Source organism: Lathyrus oleraceus, chromosome 3 (genome assembly GCF_024323335.1).
Source record: "Lathyrus oleraceus cultivar Zhongwan6 chromosome 3, CAAS_Psat_ZW6_1.0, whole genome shotgun sequence".
NCBI lineage: Eukaryota > Viridiplantae > Streptophyta > Magnoliopsida > Fabales > Fabaceae > Lathyrus > Lathyrus oleraceus.
The window spans coordinates 13726152-13732151 of record NC_066581.1 but is presented as its reverse complement, the minus strand read 5'-3'; the positions used below and the strand labels follow the sequence as shown (position 1 = coordinate 13732151).

Sequence of the window (6000 nt, the reverse complement as noted above, 5' to 3'; positions counted from 1 at the left end):
TCATGGCACGCTGCAGTACACAATACCACACCATACGTCAAAGGAGCCAAATCCTGAACCTACCATGGAACTAAGCATAAGCACTTGCAAATAACCAAAACAATGATAAATCAACAACAACAGTGGCAGCCATACCAAGTAACCAAGCTACATACCTGAACATGACTCAGGTTCAATGCAAGGCCATGAACCAACCTACATACCTGAACATACTCTACAAAACATGTTGCAGTAAACAAGCCAGAACCACTTGCAAGATCACCATCGAGTCTGCACATAAACTTAACCAAGTCCTTTTAGCCATGTCAAATACCACTAACAACATGAAACAAGGTCATGTTATACTAAGCATACAATGCAAAACAGAAGCAGACCTCACATGCCCTGCAAACCCAAAAAAGAAAGCATTGCTTGAAATATATTTGCCTAACCTCCTGCAACATCAAGGCAGAACCACTTTGTAAACCTGTTGTAGTGCATTTGCAGCTAGCTAGAATAAGCCTAGTTCTCCTGCAACATTCAGCATAACAGGGATACTATACTCAAGGCAAAGGCCCTGCTACTAGATCATAGAAAAGCCAAGCTTGATCAAGGCATTAAGGTCCCACAACAGGAGGTTTTCACCTGCAGGTGTGCATCCAAGGTCCTTCTAATGCATTGTGAAGTAGCCTGCTACAATGCAACCAACATGCACTATCCCATCCAACAAGCAATATAACCCTGTAGAATATGCAATCTACAATGCAAGCTCAACATATTAGTTCTACAGAGCCAAGTCATAACATAAACCCTACAACAAGTAGTAAGGCATATCAACCAATTACAGACCCTTGTTGCAACTCTGCATCAGACCTGCAGTACAAGAGCCATTTCCCAAACCTGGCAAAACAATGCATGCTGCAAGACCAAAAACAAAGCCATGATCAAGCAAGGTCATAATAGTACAAACAAAGCAAGAAGTATCATTGGCACTTTATTCCCATCAGTCCATAGTACCTGCAACAAATCAGCTACAACATTAATTCCAATAGGGCTGAGCCAATAGCTAGCAGCATATGCAGACCTGCTGCAAAATGAACCTGCAGAATCAGGAAAAGCTCTACCAATATGATCCTTCAACACACACCAAGCCACGATAATTCACCAATTCACAAGTGAACATCAAACCTAACAAAACCTTCCAAATTGAACTAGCTAACCAACCTAACTGACAGAGTTTAATCATAGCTGAAGTCAGGCAAATTAAATACATTGTGATCAACAAAGTCAGTTGCAAGTTAGCAACAACTAACACAACTTGCCAGCTGGATTTTAAATGGAGGACCACAACAAGTCAGGAACTGAATAACTACCTAACAAACTAATTATATCGAATTTCACAAATTCCTTAACTGAAAACTCATAACCGAATTTCACAATCCCAATGCCCAAACCACCTATAAATGCATCTCTAATCATTCACTCAATATTTTCAGTCATTTTCACTCCAAAAAAATCCCAACCAGTTTCACATTCAGCATGACTCAACCACTCTCCAACAGGATTCACCTTCACTCTCTCTCAACTCAAAATCTCAATCCATCTTCAACCTTCATCAATCATTGCTCACCCCTCACACAACCCTCACCTTTATCCATCCCAATCATCGATTTCGTTCAATCCGTGAATAGGTCCATAACCTCACCTTCAACTCAATCCGAAGTTCATCCTCGATCCATTCACATCAACATAAAAGCAAGAAGAAAAGAAAGAGGATAAGTAGAAAAGGAATTGAAGGCAAGAGAGAAAAAGAGCTTTAACAAGAAAACACCTGAGAATCTCGTCGTCTCCAGTCATCTACTCCGGTGAAGGTAAAGCTCCATTCGCCGCATTTTAATTCGTTCCTAGTACTGTGATATAGAGGTCGAGGATGCGATTCAAAGCCACATCCCCAGGGGCTTTAGATCCTCATGGCTAGGGTTTAATTTACGGATTTCGAATTAGGGTTCTTGATGTATTAGGATAGATTAGTAACCTAGGCATAAAATCGTGAGCAATCAGTGAGAGATTCAAATAGAGGAAAGGAAGACGAAGCTATTGACGTATTGGATGTTGGTTTCTGGTGGTCACCGCCGCCGGAAGCGATTTCCGGTGCGGCGGCCCGCGGTGGTGATGAACGGACAGTTCGCCTGAACGGTGTCCCTGGCTGGCGCGCGTTCTCATCCCAATTTTCAAATCCAATTTCCCTATCCTATTTCCCCAGTCTGCACCCCCTGGCCCATTTTCAACTATTTTATCTTCTTTGTTTTTTTTTATGGATTTTTTTATTGTTGTTTTAATTTCCTTGATTATTAGTAATAATACATTTATTAGAATTTAATTAGAGTAAATTTAGATTTTTAACATGATTAGGGTTTACTTTCTTTGGTAATCCATTTGTTAACCATGGAAAATCCCTAAAAAAGATATACTTAATTACCATGTAAGTTTTGATTAGAGTTTTCCCATAATTCTTGACTTCCAATTTATGTTTAGGAGAAAAATTGATAAATGTCACGTTCATGTTCATGTCTTGCATTTTAATTCCATTTAAAGTTTCCAATTTCTTTGATTGTGATTGTTGGATCCAAATTGAAAATGACATTTCAATTTGATATGATGTGTTAGCATGTCCACTATTTTCACCATGATCATTATATCATTTCATCATTCCCACATTTCATCCATTTGTTTAGCATTTTAATACTCATTTTAATTCCATTTTATATTAACCATATTTGTTTTTTTGTGGTTGCATGTGAATGAGAGATCCACACTACCCAAGTTATTCCTTTTATTTTCATTCATTAGTTTGTATTGCTTGAAGTGCCATGCCATTTGTATGGTTTAGGCATGGCACATGACTTGTAACTTTTATTTTCTTTTAATTCCTTTATGTTGTATTGTGTGGATCCATCCCCCATTGTGGGTCAAATGTCCCCCACCCCATAGTCATATAATAGTTTAGCTTTATTGCTTCCTAGTTAGTTTACTACGCATGTTAATAACCAAGATAAAATCCAAAACGATAAACAAAGCATTTCAAAAGAAACGAAAGGTACTTGATTCAACGTCAAGTTTTTTTCCGAATAAAACTCACACCATTGCAACGTGAATGCTTGATCCAACGTCAAGCATTCTCCATCCACTCCATGATCCATTGTTCAACTCTCTACCCAAATTTTGACCGTTACAGGTGTTGTGGTTACAGGTGTTGTTATTTTCATGGAAGATGTTTGATGTGCGCACAGATTTAGGGGGAGAAGGAGTACCCTTGTGCATTTGTGTGTCTTACTAATTGCATCCATAACTAGTAATTCTGTTTGTGTTGCACATATTTAGGGGGAGGAAAAGTACCCTTGTGCATGTGTGTATTACTAGTAGCTATAGCTAGTAATTCATTTGCTTATGCTGCTGTTTAAACTGTTATTTAACTGCTGATAGTTTTTCTTATGAACAAAAAGGACAGATATATGTTTTAGCCAAAATTTGCCAAAGGGGAGTTTGTTGATTCTAAGTGTTGACAGCAGTTTTGGTAAAACAAAGAGTGTTCACAAGATGTTATATGTGATGTCTTAACATGAGATATCCTTTGTACCTGTTGGAGCTTAAGAAACATAATCATGCAGGATTGTTTCATAATGTCATACACAAGGTCATGGCATCTGATATGTGTGTACCTGCTGGAGTTCAAATGGAAGACATGATCATGCAGGATTGTTTCAAGATGTCATACACAATGTCATGGCATCTGATATGTGTGTACCTACTGGAAGTTATAAAAGGAATTATGGAATTATGCAGGATTTTTCCAGGATGTCAGACCCGATGTCATGACATCCTGTACACAGAACATTCAGTGTGAATGTCTGGTGTTTTGTGATTGCATAATTAATGGCAATCTATGTATGATTGAAGATCTGATTTGCAGGCGCATTCAATAATGGATTATAACCTGATTTACTTATTTTCCAAGGAGATCTAACCAGTTGTTATGAAAAGATTTAATTGGAAAATAGATTTAAGGTTTTCAAGATGTCCAAGCCCAGCTGAAAGCTTCTATAAAAAGGGACTTAGAAAACTTGTTTTAACACACAACCAATACTGAGCGAAATATAGAGAGAGAGCTAGGGTTTGTGTATGTTTAGTCGTGAGACTTGTAAGCCATTCAAGTCATCTTTTGATGATTGAATTGGACTGATTTGTGGTTGTAATTTGTCACTCTAAAGCTGTTAAGCAAGAGTGTGTGTCTACTTGATCAAAGCTGTGAAGCAAGATCAAGTATGTGTCTACTTGATCAAAGCTGTGAAGCAAGATCAAGTGTGTGTCTTCTTGATTGAAACTGTGAAGTAAAATCAAGAGTGTGTCATTGAAAAGTGTTTTCTTTTCTCAAGGGATTGTTGTTTAAGATCACAGGTGTGATTGTAGGGAAGTGAGTGAGTTCTCATATCTAAGAGTGCTTAGGTAGAAATTGCACGGGTAGAGATTAGGTGAGAAAGACTGTAACTTGCTGAAGTGTACAGAGAGTCTTTGAACTGATTCTATTTTAGTGAATTTCCTTCCTGGCTTGGTAGCCCCTAGACGTAGGTGAGTTTCACCGAACTGGGTTAGCAATTGCTTGTGTCTTTTGCATTACCATTCTGTATCTTTCTTCTGTTTGTGTAACTCAGATATTAGTATCATGACATTACCTTCGACATCTCATATCTGATACCAGAATTTCAAATCTGACTTTGGAGGAAACATTTGATGTCGTAATACCATGGCTTCTCGTCTTTAATCTCTTCAACAGCAAACACATGAGCTGGCCGATCAAGACACATCACAGACAAATTAGGAACTTCATTCCAATACTTCACTACAATCATTGATGCCAATGTTGCAAGAGCATCTGCCATCCGGTTTTCATCTCGAGGGATGTGATGAAACTCAACCTTTGTAAAGAAAGTTGAAATCCTCCTCGCATAATCTCTATATGGCATTAAACTGGTTTGATTTGTCTCCCACAGGTTTGATTCAGAACCAAAGCGGAATCTCTGAAGACATTTAAATACTTGAATCTGAGATTCATGGCCTCTTCAAGCTCCATAATGCAAGCTTCATATTTTGCCATGTTGTTTGTACACTTGAAAGTCAATCTAGCTGTAAATGGTAGATGTGTGCCTTGAGGAGTAATAATCACTCCCCCAATGCCATTTCCATATTGATTAACAGCTCCATCAAATACCATGCCCCAACGGGAACCAGGTTATGGCCCTTCTTCAAGCAAAGGTTTATCACAATCTTTAATTTTCAAGTACAAAATATCTTCGTAGGGAAAGTCATAGTACACTAACTGATAATCTTCAATCGGTTGGTGAGCCAAATGGCCAGTCAAGATACTACCTTTGATCGCTTTTTGAGATCGATATTCGATATCATACTCTGATAACAACATCTGCCAATGGGAAATCCTCCCAGTTAAAGCAGGCTTCTCAAATATATACTTGATTAGATCCATTTTGGATATCAACCAAGTCGTATGATTCAACATATATTGGCGCAAACGCTTAGCAGCCCAAGCCAATGCGCAACAAGTTTTCTCAAACATAGAATATCGAATCTCACAATTGGTGAACTTCTTACTGAGAAAGTAGATTGCAAATTCTTTCTTTCTAGTCTCATCTTGCTGACCAAGAACACAACCCATACTATCTTTGAGCACAGTCAAATACATGATCAACGGTCTTCCTTCAACAGGTGGAGACAAAATTGGAGGTTCAAGCAGATATTCCTTGATACTGTCAAAAGCTTTCTGGCAATCTTCGGTCCAATCACAAGACTGATCTTTCCGAAGAAGCTTAAATATAGGCGCACATGTGGCAGTCATGTGGGAAATGAATCTGGAAATATAATTCAGGCGGTCGAGAAAACCTCTGACTTGCTTCTCAGTTTTGGGCGTCGGCATCTCTTGTATTGCTTTGACCTTGGCAGGATCAACTT

The 6000-nt window shown here is 38.5% G+C and overlaps 1 long non-coding RNA gene across 2 annotated transcripts in view; it reads right to left on the bottom strand.

The window, feature by feature from the left end:
- Positions 1-317: 317 nt before the first annotated feature.
- LOC127132139 (uncharacterized) overlaps positions 318-6000 on the bottom strand; it is a 32031-nt gene continuing 26348 nt past the window's right edge. Inside the window, exons 2-3 of one of the 2 annotated variants that reach the window (XR_007806623.1) lie at positions 625-1589; positions 318-510 (exon numbers count right to left, since the gene is read on the bottom strand). This is a non-coding gene — a long non-coding RNA (uncharacterized LOC127132139). Of the gene's footprint in view, positions 1590-6000 lie in introns of both variants that reach the window. The other variant, XR_007806624.1, reaches the window with a different exon arrangement.